At 36.3% G+C, this 14,683-nt stretch overlaps 1 long non-coding RNA gene across 3 annotated transcripts in view; it reads right to left on the bottom strand.

Moving 5' to 3' along the window:
• LOC117064783 overlaps window positions 1–14,683 on the bottom strand; it is a 60,691-nt gene that overhangs the window by 25,564 nt on the left and 20,444 nt on the right. The gene's annotated exons all lie outside the window — the stretch shown is intronic.

Below are 14,683 nucleotides of genomic sequence, written 5' to 3'. Positions count from 1 at the left end.
TTAGTCATTCAAATATTTCATAACAAATAATCCCACAAACCAAATTATAAAATACCATAAGCAAATTTTAAAATAATGGAAAAATTGTTTTCTATCCATTTGAAATAGGTTACTATACAAAATAGCAAAACTGTCTGCAAATTAATACTAAAATAAACAGACCTATCTTTGTAAATAAAAAAGAATAAAAATAATTAGTTACCAACTTTACAAACAAACATGAAAAGACTTCAAAAAGCAATTCACAGAATTGACCAATAAACAAATAATAAGATCTTGAATCTTAATAATCAAATAAATACAAATCAGAACAATGAGATTTTTTATGCATCAGATTAGCAAAGATTGAAATACTTAATACTCATTTGAATGAGGAAGAAACCTGGCATTCTCAACCATTGAAGGAGGGTCCAATGGTACAATATATTTTGCAATACCTATCCTGCCTTCCCTTTGAACAAACAATTCCACTTTTAGTGATTACATATGAGTTTACCCAAAGTTGCTATGCAGATAGAATAATCATCACAGTAATGTGTGTAATTACAAGAAGAAAAGAAGGAAAGACAGAAAGAAAAAGGAAGAGAAGGAAAGAAAAAGGAAAAGGAGGGAGGGAAGGAGGAAGGGAGGAAGGGAAGAAGGGAGGAAGGAAGGAAGGAAGGAAGGAAGGAAGGAAGGAAGGAAGGAAGGAAGGAAGGAAGGGAAAAGAAAACTAGCTAGCTTAAGAGACTAGGTACAGAGCAGGGAATATAGAAAAGTTTCTCTAGGTGTAAGTTTGCACAAAAGTTGCATAAAAACTGGAAGAATATGTACCAAACTTTTAACCATACTTATCTCTGAAGAGTTGATAAGGGAATCAAAAAGCCTTGACTAAGCATGTTTTTATGTGTTACTTTGTTTTCTGACCATTGTTTTCTGTCCTTGAAATAGTCTACTAAAGAACATGCCTTATATACTATCTCTCAGGGTAGGAGAAATTGGTAAATGACAATTATCAAATTCAAAAACATAAAAACAGTTTAGAACTTCTAAAAATGACGAATTAAAATGACTACCAAAGCTCTTAGAGATCTCTAGGGACAACGCTATTTCCCGAAAAAGGTTCTTGGATTTGGTATCTATCATTTAGAAAATTAGGGGGAAAGTTTGGGGGAAATAACTTTAATTCATTACACATCATACTTGCCATTTTTCTGTTTACTTCCTTTTCTCCACTCTAGTGCCCAGAATGCTTGAGAGGAAAAGCAGTCAAAATGCAGTCTCAACTTTAGGAAAGAGCCAATTCTATTATGTAAAAATTTCACAAAACAAATAAGAGCTATATAAGAAAGTTGTGACATATTTTTCATGGTACAATTGAAGCAGATTGAAATAAGTCCTCCCTGACATTTAGAGATGTCCTAGAACCCAATTGACAGTCATGCTATTCAATCTATAACCTTAGAGAGGCCATCTTTGTGGAAACAATCTCAGACCAGTAAGAGACAAATCTGGCACATAAGTTATCTTCCTTCCTCTCTCTAGAAGGACTGTCATAAGACCAGTAGATCATGCAGTCTCTCCAGCAATAGTCCTACCAAATTAAACAGTGATTATACTTGACGTCAAGTGATGGCTAACTCAGTAACACACCCCCTCATATTCGTTTTCTTTACTTCCTGCCTCACTCCTTTTTCCCTCTCTCCCACATCTCAAAGACTATACTCCCCAAGAAAGTCTTAAAACATAAACATTTGCCTAACACTACTTTCTAGGAAACTATGTTGCCTGGCATGAGCTTTCTCTATTTAAGATGCAAAAACTAACATTTCAAAAATCAAACTACAATTTCAAAAACATGTAGAATTTCAGTTCTATGGCTTGATTATGATGATTTAGCTCTGTGTCCTTAGACAAGTTGGTTTCTCAGAACTCAACTTTCCAATTTGTAAAACTCATTTTCTTCTTAATAGCCATTTATTTCACTTATGCTATGTTCCAGATGCTTTACTAAACACTAGTGATACAATGATAAATAATACTAGTCAAGATCCTCAGTATTCCAGATAGACAAGTACATTGGATATTATGGTAAAATGTACTAAATGCAATGATAGAGTTATTCAAAAAATTATGGGTGCAAGAGAAGGCGCAGCCAGCTCATCCTTAGTGCTTTAAAAAGAAGAAAGTCTTCCTGGATGAATCAGTATCTTTAAAGATTCTTAAAGGATATGTAATTTTAGGTAAGAAATCATGTTAGAAAGGACATTCTAGGCAAGAAAACAGCATGGAAAAAAAACCCTGAAAGAAATCTATTTATGAAATACAAAAGATTACTGAAGCAAAAAAATCATAGAGCCAAAGATGAATAACGAATGAAGAAAAGTAGACAAGGCTGTGTTTGCACCATTAAGACTTTGGGCTCTGCTGAAAGTGACAGGGAGGCAATAAAGATTTCTCAGTAGAGGCCGGGCGCAATGGTTCACGCCTGTAATCCTAGCACTTTGGGAGGCCGACGCGGGTGGATTGCCTCAGGTCAGGAGTTTGAGACCAGTCTGACCAACATGGTGAAACTCCATCTCTACTATAAGTACAAAAACAATTAGCCGGGCGTGGTGGCATGTGCCTGTAATCCCAGCTACTTGGGAGACTGAGGCAGGGGAACTGCTTGAAGCAGGGAGGTGGAGGTTGCAGTGAGCCAAGATCGTTCTACCGCACTCCAGTCTGGGCGACAGAGTGAGACTCCATCTCAAAAAAAAAAAAAAAGAAAAGAAAAAGATTTCTCAGTAGAATGGCATGGTTGCATAAACTGTTCTCAATAGTTTTTTTCTACCTTGAATTCTGTGACGACCCTATAACCCTATATTTTGTAATAAAAAAAAGAGGTTAAGACTGGCAAAAAGGTTCACTAAGCCAAACACCTTAGAAAATAGCCTCAGCTATTTGCTATATTTAGATTATACATGCATAAAAGTATTTATGTATAGATGTACTTACCTTACACAGTAAGTACCTAAAAATTGTAAATTGAATACTTTTGAATGTAAGCAGTTGAAGTAAAACCTGTAGTGAGTTCTTCAGTCAGTCAACACTAAACTTGTTTTGTAAATTTGATGCTAGTATTATACTGGACTTTCTCAAAATGAAGCACACCTATATATGCATATAGTATATGAGCATGCATATATGTACAGAAGCCCTTCAAAAGGGGTTCAGCTTTTATAAACACCAAAACACGCTCTGCCTGTAAATGTTTTTGCTGAAATTTGTATCATTAACTCTCAAATTTACATCTTCATGTTGGAGATATACTTTTAGGACTGTCTGTGCATATAGACTTTGGTCAACTCCTTCCTCCTCCCTCAGTAAATCAGTTAACTTAAAAAATATATTGTGACCATTTTTATAAAATACATGTTCATAAAACAGATTAACATATTTAGCTTATACAGAAATAAAATTAAGCCAATCCACTCTCACAAAGAATTTCTATTTTGTAAAAATGTAGCTTGTATTTCAGTATAATAAAATCTGATGTAAGAAAAAAAAAAAGACTGGCATTTTATTGACGTTATATGGATTCTATGGTAGTGTGCTAGTAACAATATTTAAATAAAAGTTATTAATCATTTGATAACACAAGATCAATTCCATATGCATGATTTCATCAGACCACATCTGGAATGTTTTTATTATTTATAGGAAATATATTTTAGAAAAAATATTTTGAACCTGACAATATCCAAAAAGCATCCAAGATTATGAAAGATTCAGAAAACCATTTCTCAGGGGGAAAAAAAAAGTACTTTCTGTCTTCAAATTTCAAACAGCTGTCATGTGAAAAAAAAAAGAAACAGATCTATGCAATGTAGCTGAAGCCTACAGATTTAAGATATAACTATAATCTGTGAAAAAGTTATAGGAAGCAAAATTCCAGCTTAATATGTAAAAACAGAACATGACATAATTTAAGTTTTTCAAGAAAACATAAATAAGTTCTCACCATAAAACTTCAAACAGAGCTTAGAAACAATCTGTTTTTCAAAACCGGGTGCTGGTCCCTGGACATGAAATAATACCTTACCCTCCCACCACTTAAAAAATGCTATAAAACTGAAAAAAAATTAAAAGTTGAGTTTAGACACTGGGCATTAGACAGTAGAATACTGTATTAACTGAGAGAAGAGGAATAAATGAGACCTTGATCACTTTAGACTTCTACCCAGTACATTTTCTAGACCATGGAGTAGGGGGAAGAAAGCCAAGCAGAATACCATCACCTCACTGGTTTGAAAAGACAGATGGAGTTTAGAAAGGCTGAGATACCTGGAGTTTTCAAGACAGAGCACAGAAAAAGGATGCTACTAAGAAAAGGAGTTCCAAAAATACACATAGGCATTCCCTTAAATATGTTGCTGAATACTATGATACGTATGCATAGGGTGAAACTTTATGAGACAAAGAATTAAAAAGCTGAATAATTTCCAGGACTCACATTGTTCTGGGAGATGTTTGAGTTTCAAGTAGGAAGAATAGAGACACTTTGTTGAACATCCTCACCATTGTGTAGAGCATAGTTATAGACATATACCAGCCTCTATATTAAAGCTTGTTTAAGGGTAAAGGCTAATTTAGGTCCACTCTAATAAAGTTTATACATAAGTTACAAAAGGATCAAGCTTACCCACAGTAACTTAATTGTCTGCCAAAACAAAATCCAACACTCTTTAAAAGAAAAATACAAAACCCAAGTATTCAACAATATACCACTGTAATGCCCCGCTTCCCATAAAAGTGCTATATATTACAAGAAGTAGAAAGATGTGACACATAAACATAAGAAAAATCAATAAATAGAAACAGATTCAGAAATGGAAAGGAAGATGAAATTAGTAGACAAGAACTTTGAAAGAGCTTTCATAAATTTTTTGAAACATATAAAGGAAAACCTGATGATAATGAGGAGGAATGGAGGATAAAAACAGAACAAATCAAAATTTGACTTCCAGGTACTGGAAAACCTGAGGTGACTAGTGACTGGACTGGGACCCCAACATACGACAGCAGCCCTACAAAAAACTGGCCAGACTGCTATGTGGGTGTCCATTATCTTCTCACCAGGCAGGTCCTTCAGACCTGGGCCTCCAGCCAGCCCCCCACCAGAGCTATCAAGCCAGCACCAACTCAGCAACTCCCTGGACAGAGCCTCCTGAGGCAACTGAAAGCCTCCCTGCCACTGCCAATCCAGTGGATCTGCCCTTACTACTCTCAGACTAATGAAGGAGCAAAGCCCCTAAATGTTTTATCTACACCTCCAACAAGCTTCAGTAGACCCAAGGAAAGGAGGTCACTCCATTTTTAATGGGTCCCACACACACCCCACTGCTTGTCACCATATTGTGAGCCCCTGGCTTGGGCACATAGCACAGACTTTCCATCCCAGGCTGATCTCACTGAGCAATTGCTGATCTGCATGCTCTCTGGGGTGGAGTCCCCAAGAGACAAGCAAAATACACTTGGCCACAAGCACTTACTAAGTTCCCTTCCTCTGCTGCCTCCAAGTTGGAGAAGGAATATAAACCCTGAGATTCCTGAGGCTGAAGTGGACAGCCCAGGATTGCCAAATCACAGTCTATGACAGCACTCTAGTGGGAGAGGAATTCACACTTTCAGAGCATTGAAAGAGAACACAACAGCCACTGTGAGGAAAGATAAGGGAGCTACACAACTGAGCAAGAGTTTGCCAACTGACCAATAAGCCTAAGTACCACCTACTGAATCACACCCTAAACCTTCAACACCAAAATGCTTTATTAATACATTCATCTCTGATACCAGAGACAAGCCAGTTTCAAATAAAAACCATGCATAAAGCCTCAGCCCAGTGAACATATCAAAAAAGAAAAAAAAGAAAAAAAAAAAGAAGAAGTCTGTTGATCGTACTCAATCTACACTGCAGTTAAAGGAATACCTACAAACAGAGATGAGTAAGAACCAATGCAAGAACTCCAGTAACTCAAATGGCCAGAATGTTGTATGTCCTCCAAAAGACCACACCTGTCCTCCAGCAAGAGTTCTTAACCAGACTGTACTGGCTGGGATGATAGGAATAGAATTGAGAATATGGATAGGAACAAAATCATCAAGATTCAGGAGGATGGTAAAACCCAATCCAAGCAAAATAAGAATCACAATAAAGCAATACAGGAACTGAAGGATAAAATAGCCTGTGTGTGCGTGTGTGTGTGTGTGTGTGTATGAAATATATGTATCCTTCTATGTCTCTGTCTATATATAAAATAATATCTATAGATATATGAAAACTGAGTGTGTGTATATATAAATAGATGAAAACTGAATGGGTCTGACAGAGCTGAATAACACAATACAAGAATTTCAGAATGCAACTACCAGTATTAACAGAAGAATAAGCCAAGCTGAGGAAAGAATCTCAGAACTTAAAGACTAATTCTCTGAAATAAGACAGTCAGACAAAAATAAAGAAAAAAGAATAAAAAGAAATGAACAAAACCTCCAAGAAGTATAGGATTATGTGAAGAGATCAAATCTATGAATTATTGGCATCCCTAAAAGGGAGGAAGAGAAAGTAAACAACTTGGAAAACGTATTTCAGGATCTCATCCATGAAAACTTCCTCAACCTTTTTACAGAGACCAGCAGTCAAATTCAGGAAATAGAGAGAACTCTTGAAAGATTCTATACAAGAAGATAAACCCCAAGACACGTAATCATCCGATTTTCCAAGGTTGAAATAAAAGAAGGAATGTTAAAGGTAGCTAGAGAAAAAGGGTGGGTCACCTACAAAGAGAATATCATCAGACTAACAGTGGACCTCTTAGCTAAAACCCTACAAACAAGAAGAGATTGGGGGCCTATATTCAACATTCTTAAAGAAAAAAAATTTTCAACCAAAAATTTCATATCCAGCCAAACTAAGTTTTCTAAGCAAAGGAGAAATTAGATCCTTTTAAGATAAGCAAATTGATATGGTTTGGCTCTATGTACCCACCCAAATCTCACCTTGAATTATAATCCCTATAATCCCTATGTGTCAAGGGCAGAACCAGGTGGAGGTAATTAGATCATGGGGGCAGTTTCTCTTATGCTACTTTCATGATAATGAGTGAGTCTCACGAGATCTAATGGTTTGATAAGTGTCTGGCATTTCCTCTGCTTATACTCACCCCATCCTGCCACCCTGTGAAGAAGGTGCCTGCTTCTCCTTTACCTTCTGCCGTGATTGTAAGTTTCCTGAGGCCTCCTCAGCAATGCAGAACTGTGAGTCAACTAAATCTTGTTCCTTTAAAAAATACCCAGTCTCAGGTATTTCTTCCTAGCAGTGTGAGAATCCACTAATACAGTAAATTGGTACCAGGAGTTGGGTGCTACTATAAAGATACCTGAAAACGTGGAAGCAACTTTGGAACTGGGTAACAGGCAGAGGTTGGAACAGTTTGGAGGGCTCAAAAAAAGACAGGAATATGTGAGAAAGGTTGGAACGTCCTAGAGACTTGTTGAATGGCTTTGACCAAAATGCTGATAGTGATATGGATAATGAAGTCTAGGCTAAGGTGGTCTCAGATGGAAATGAGGAACTTCTTGGGAAAGGAGTAAAGGTGATTCTTGCTATGCAAAGAAAATGGCAGCATTTTCCCTATACCTAGAGATCTGTGAAACTTTGAACTTCAGAGAGATGATTTAGGGTATCTGGCAGAAGAAATTACCAAGTGGCAAAGTGTTAAAAATAAAGCAGAGCATAAAAGTTTGAAAAATTTGCAGACTGACAATGCAATAGAGAATAAAAATCCATTTTCTGGGGAGAAATTTAAGCTGGCTGCAGAATTTGAGTAAGTAATGAGGAGCTGAACGTTAATCACCAAGGCAACGTGGGAAATGTCTCTGGGGCATATCAGGGACCTTCATGGCAGCTCCTCCCATCACAGGCCTAGAGATCTAGGAAGGAAAAATGGCTTTGTGGTCTGGGCCCAGGGCCCCCCTGGTCTGTGCAGCCTTGAGACATGGTGTCCTGTGTCAAAGATGCTTCAGTTCCAGCCATGGTTAAAAGGGGCTAAAGTATAGCTTGGGCCACTACTTCAGAGAGTGCAAGGCCCAAGTTTTGGCAGCTTCCATGTGGTATTGAGCCTGTGGGCACATGGAAGTCAAGAATTGAGGTTTTGGAACCTCTGCGTAAATTTCAGAAGATTTATGGAAATGTCTGGATGTCCAGGGAGAAGTTTGCTGCAGGGGCAGAGCCCTCATGCAGAACCTAAGCCAGGGTAGTGAGGAAGGGAAATGTTGGTTTACAGCCTCCACACAGAGTCCCCCCTGGGGCACTGCCTAGTGGAGCTGTGAGAAGAGGGCCACAATCCTCCAGGCCATTTTGGGACTTTAAGGTTTAATAAATGCTCTATTGAACTTCAGACTTGCATGGAGGCTGTAGCCCATTTGTTTTGGCCAGTTACTCTCATTTGGAATGGGTGTATTTACCAAATGCCTGTGTCCTCATTGTATCTAGGAAATAACTAATTTGCTTCTAATTTTACAGGCTCATAGGAGGAAGAGACTTGCCTTCTCTCAAGTGAGACTTTGGACTTGGACTTTTGGGTTAATGTAGGAGTAAGTGAGGACTATGGGGGACTGTTGGAAGGGCATGATTGTGTTTTAAAATTTGAGGACATGAGATATGGGAAGAACCACCGGTGGAATGATATGCTTTGGCTCTGTCCCCACCCAAATCTCACTTTGAATTGTAATCTCCATTATCCACCCATGTCAAGGGCAGGACCAGGTAGAGGCACTTGGACCATGGGAGCAATTTTCCCCATGCTCTTCTCATGATAATGTGTGAGTATCATGAGATCTAATGGTTTTATAAGTGTCTGGCATTTCCCCTGCTCGCAATCACTTCACCCTCCCAACCTGGGAAGAAAGTGCCTGCTTCTCCTTTCCTTTCACCAAACAGTCCATTAATCCTCTTTCCTTCACAATGTACCCAGTCTTGGATATTTCTACATAGCAATGTGAGAACAGACTAATTCACAAATGTTGATGGAGTTCATTACTACCAGACCTGCTTTACAAGAGATCTTTAAAGGAACATTAAATATAGAAAAGATCACAACCAGCTGTGTGTTTAAACACATTTAAACACACAGACCAGTGTCACTATAAAGCAACCACACAAACAAGCCAACATAGTAATCAGCTAACAACACAATGACAGTACCAAATCCAGGTGTATCAATAAAAACCTTGAATGTAAACAGGCTAAATGCCCCCACTTAAAACACACAAAGTGGCAAGGTACATAAAAAACTGGGGCCTAGTGATATCCTGTCTCCAAGAGACTCATCTCACATGAAATGACACATATAAGCTCAAATTAAGGGGGTGGGGGAAAATCTACCAAGCAAATTAAAAGCAGAAAAAAAGCAGGGTTGCAATGCTCATATTAGATGAAACAGACTTTACATCAACAAAGATCAAAAAAGACAAAGAAAGTCATTACATAATGGTAAAGGGTTCAATTCAACAAGATCTAACTATCCTAAATTCCTAATATCCTAAATATCCCAGATTCTTAACAAAGTTCTTAGAGACCCACAAAGAGATATAGACTCCCACTCAGTAATAGTAGGAGACTTCAACACTCCACTTACAATATTGGACAGACCAACGAGGCAAAAAATTAACAAAGATATTCAGGACCTGAACTCAACATTGCACCAAATGGATCCAATAGACATCTACAGAAGTCTCTATTCAAAAACAGAATGTACATTCTTCTCATTGCCATATGGCACGTATGCTAAAGTTGACCACGTGCTTGGACATAAAACAATCCTCAGCAAATGCAAAACAATGGAAATCATACCCAACACACTTTCAGACCAAAGTGCAATACAAATAGAAGTCAAAACTAAGAAAATTGTTCAAAACATTTCAAATACATGAAAATTAAACAGCATTCTCCTGAATGACTTTTGGGTAAATAATGAAATTAAGGTAGAAATCAAGAAGTTCTTTGAAACTAATGAGAACAAAGATACAACAAACCAGAATCTCTGGACACAGCTAAGGCAGTATTAAGAGAGAAATTTATAGCACTAAATACCCACATTGAAAAGTTAGAACGATCTCAAATTAACGACCTAACATTACAACTGAAAGAATTAGAGAAGCAAAAACAAATCAACCTCAAAGCTAGCAGAAGCCAAGAAATAACCAAAATCGGAGCTGAACTAAAAGAAATCATGACACAAAAAAACATTCAAAAGATCAGAGAATTCAGGAATTGGTTTTTTTGAAAAGATTAATAAGATAGATAGGTCACTAGTTAGGCTAATAAAGAAGAAAAGAGAAAAGATCCAAACAAACAGTTACCAACTATATATTGTCTGTAAGCAAATACATGCTATCTGTATATCACTTTTAAATTTTTTTATTTATACATCATAAATGTACATATTTTCAGGATGCACATGACAATTTAATACATTCAAATAATTTGTAAAAATTAAATCAATGTAATTGGGATACCCACCACCTTGCATATTTTCTTTATGCTGGAAACATTTTAATTATTCTCCTCTAGCTATTTTGAAATACAATTGATTATTGTATAGTCTCCCTACTCCTCTATCGAACACTAGATCTTATTTCTTCTATGTAAATCTATTATTTGTACCCATTAATCAGTTTCTCTTTCCACTTATTTATAAAGTGACCAAGAGTTTAAATGCCAAAGAATGGAAAAACTTCTATCATGCAATCATCAATTATAAGACGGTTGAAATGTCTATAATAATATTTGAGAAAGTAAACCTCATAAGAAGAAATATTACCAAAAGAAAAAAGGGACGGCCACAATACAAAAAAAGTTCAATTCATCAAAGAGACATAATAATCCCAAGTATGTATGCATTTAATAACAGAGCTGTACAAGCGTGAAGCAAAACAGACAAACTTGAAAAAGTAGAGATTTTCCAATTATATTTAGAGATTTCAACATTCTTCTTCCAGCAATTTCAAGTAAATATAAAATCAGTAAATATACAGAACATTTGAACACCGCTGACACACTTGATGTAACTCATCTTTTTAAATACCACATTCCTTTACTGCCTAATACAGTCTGTTCAAATGCACATGAAAATGTCACAGTTATACCATTTTCTGGGTCATAATATAATTCTCAATGAATTTTAAAGTATTGACACTTTACAGAGTATGTCCTTTGACTATAATAAAACTAAATTAGAAATAAAACACAACAATATGAGGGAAAAAGCAATGTCTGGAAAATTGGCAAGTATTTGGAAACTAATCATCACACTTCTAAATACTCCGTGAGTCAAAGAAGAAAACCCAAATCATTTTAACTGAAGGAAGATAAAATTAAATCATCAGAATTTTGAAAGGGAAGATAAAAGAGTGAGTAAAGAAAAATACATAGCTATAAGTACTTATAAAAGGGCTAAATCAATGGTCTAAGTTTTATTTTAAGAAACAAGCAAGCAAGTTAAATCCAAAGTATATAGAAGAAAGAATATAATAAAAATCTGAGCAGAAATCAGTAACATAAAAATCTGGCAAACAGAAAAATAAATAAAAAATCAAAAAGCTGCTAATTTGAAAATGTAGATGAATTGATTAACTTCTAGCTTTAGTGGTCAAGTAAAAATGAGAGGATGCAAATTAACAGTTTTAAGAATAAATGAGAGAATATTACTATAGATCCTACAGACATTAAAAAATCCTAAGGGAATTTAATTAACTCAAAGCTTTAACTAAAATAAACAAATATATGAAATGTAAAAACAGACAAGAGAATTGAGAAACTATGAAAGGCGTTGTAACCATTAAATAATTCAAATTTTAATTTAGAATCTGCTCACATAGAAAAGTACAGGTTAAGATAGCTTCACTGGTGAAATCTATTGAACATTTCTGAAAGAAGTAATGCAAAATAACAGAAATCTTTTTATAAAATGTAACAGGACAGAACAGTTTGTAGCTCATTTTATAAGGCCAGTATTACCTTTGATAATAAATAAGAAGAAAACTACAAGAAACCTACCAACAAATATCTTTCATGAACATTGTATTAGTTTTCTGTTGTTGATGTTACTGGAACAAATTTCCACAAACTTAGTAGCTTAACACAGATTTATTTTCATATAGGTCTGTAAGTCAGAAATCCGACACACTGGAATAAAATCAAGGATTGGCAGGGCTGTATCCCTTTCCTTACCTTTTCCTGCCTCTGGAGGCCACCCGCATGTATTAGTTTACAGCTGTTTTCCTCCATCTTTTTTTTTTTTTTTTTTTTTGAGACAGAGTCTCCCTCTGTCGCCCAGGCTGGAGTGCAGCGGCCGGATCTCGGCTCACTGCAAGCTTCGCCTCCCGGGTTTACACCGTGTTAGCCAGGATGGTCTCGATCTCCTGACCTCGTGATCCGCCCGTCTCGGCCTCCCAAAGTGCTGGGATTATAGGCTTGAGCCACCGCGCCCGGCCTCCTCCATCTTTAAAGCCAGCAACACCACCTCTCTCTGACCTTGCTTGTGTTGACACATCTCCCTGATCACCACCAGGAAAGCTTATCTGCTTTTAAAGACTCTTGTCATTAGATTGGCCTCACTCTGATACTGCAGAATAATCTCCCCATCTCATGGTTTTTAACTTGAGACACATCTTCAAAGTTCCTTTTTCCATGTGATGTAGCAAAGTCACAGATAAAGTGGATTAGGATGTAGACATATTTGGGGGAACCATATTCTGACTACCACAAACATGGTATTAAGAAGTAATATTCTTACTATTAAGAAGAATATTACTAATAAGAAAATTAATAATATTCTTATTATTATTGAGAAACAATATTCTTAATACAAGACTTAGAAATCACATTCAACAACATCAAAAAAATGAAACCTGAAAAAGTGAAATTTGTTTATCCCAGGAATGCAAAGTTGATGTGTAATTCATGCCATTAATGTAAGAATGTGGGAATTTTATATAATCATGTCAGTAGATACAGAACAAACATTTCAAAAAATTTGAAGTCTCTTTTGATAAAAAAAAATTACATTAAAATATTGATTAAAGGAAATGTTCTCAACTTAATAAAAAGTATCTCTAAAAATCCCACAGCTAACATAATGTTTAATGATAAAAGACTGAAAACTTTCTCTCTAAGAATGGAAGCAAAGCAAAGTTCTTGCTTTCATCACTTTTATTCAGGATTGTATCACCAGTGTAAAAAAAAAAAAAGGCATAGTTTCAAAAGGAAGACATAAACATGCCTATCACAGATAGATTTATCATATACATAGAAAACAATTGACAAATTATACTTCATAAAACTGAAACCTTCTGTTATTCAAAAGACCTCTTTGAGAATAAGAAGAGACAAGCCACAGAATGAAAAAAAAACACTCATACACATGTCAAAGCTTGTATTTGGAATATTTTTAAAACTCAGAATATAACTAGAAGACAAATAACCCTATTAAAAATAGAAAAACAATTTGAACAGATACTTCAAAAAAGAATATATTCAAGAATAGTTGATATGCACATAAAAAAATATACTTGATTTTAATAGTGATCAGGAATATGAAAATTAAAACCTCAATGAAACACCACTACACATTCAGCAGACTATGTAACTGGGAAAGGCTGACCATACTAAGTGCTGATGGGGATGTAGAGCTTCCGGAATTATTATTAGTGGAAATGTAAAATAATCCAATAATTTATGAACTCCCTCTCATATATTATTAGCAGAAATGTAAAATAATCCTACCACTTTGGAAAACAATTAGACATAGTTTTATAAAGATAAACGTACACTTGTTATATGATGAAGCATTTTTACTGATAGATATTTACTAAAAGAAATGAAAGCGTATGTCATAAAATTATACATGGGTTTTTTCATATTAGCCAAAAATTGGAAAAATCCAAATGACTATCAACATGTAAATGAATAAATAAATACTATTAATTTAAAGGAAGTAAAAAGTAACAGAACAGGAAAGGCCAAGATGGCCAGTTAGAGCCTATGTACATCTTTACACATGAGATGGGTCTCTTGAAAACAGCATACTAATGGGTATTAGCTCTCTCCAACTTGCCATTCTAATTTACCATGGCCAATTAGAAGCAACTGCAGTTCATGGCTTTCATGGAAAGGAATGAAAATGGCAGTGAATTCAAAACTTTCAACTGAAATATCCAGGTTCTAACATTGAGACTGATTAGGAAAACAACTCAATCCACAGAGAACAAAGAAAAGCAGGCTGGTTCAACTGCCCACCCAGGAGTGACACAGAGCTGAAGGAACCTCCACCCCCAGCCACAGGAATCCCTGAGTGATTGTGCCACCCTGCCCAAAAAACCATGCTTCTCCCACAGATCTCTGCAACCCATGGATCAGGGGATCCACACATGAGACCATGCCGTCAGGGCCTTGGATTCAATACACTGAGCTGTGCACAGTCTCTTCACAGAGACCCAGGAATTGTACGCACTCTGGCTCCAGGAATCGTGGCAAGGCAGGAGATGCATCCATACACTCCTTTAGGAAGGGGGCTGAATCCAGGGAGCCAAGCACCATTGTTCTATGGGCCCCACTACCCCACTTCCCCACTTCCCCACTTCTAAGACATCTCACAAGTTA

Source organism: Trachypithecus francoisi, unplaced genomic scaffold (assembly GCF_009764315.1).
Source record: "Trachypithecus francoisi isolate TF-2019V2 unplaced genomic scaffold, Tfra_2.0 Lachesis_group2, whole genome shotgun sequence".
Classification (NCBI taxonomy): Eukaryota; Metazoa; Chordata; class Mammalia; order Primates; family Cercopithecidae; genus Trachypithecus; species Trachypithecus francoisi.
The sequence above is the reverse complement of the archived record's forward strand: the minus strand, read 5'-3'. Positions and strand labels throughout refer to the sequence as shown.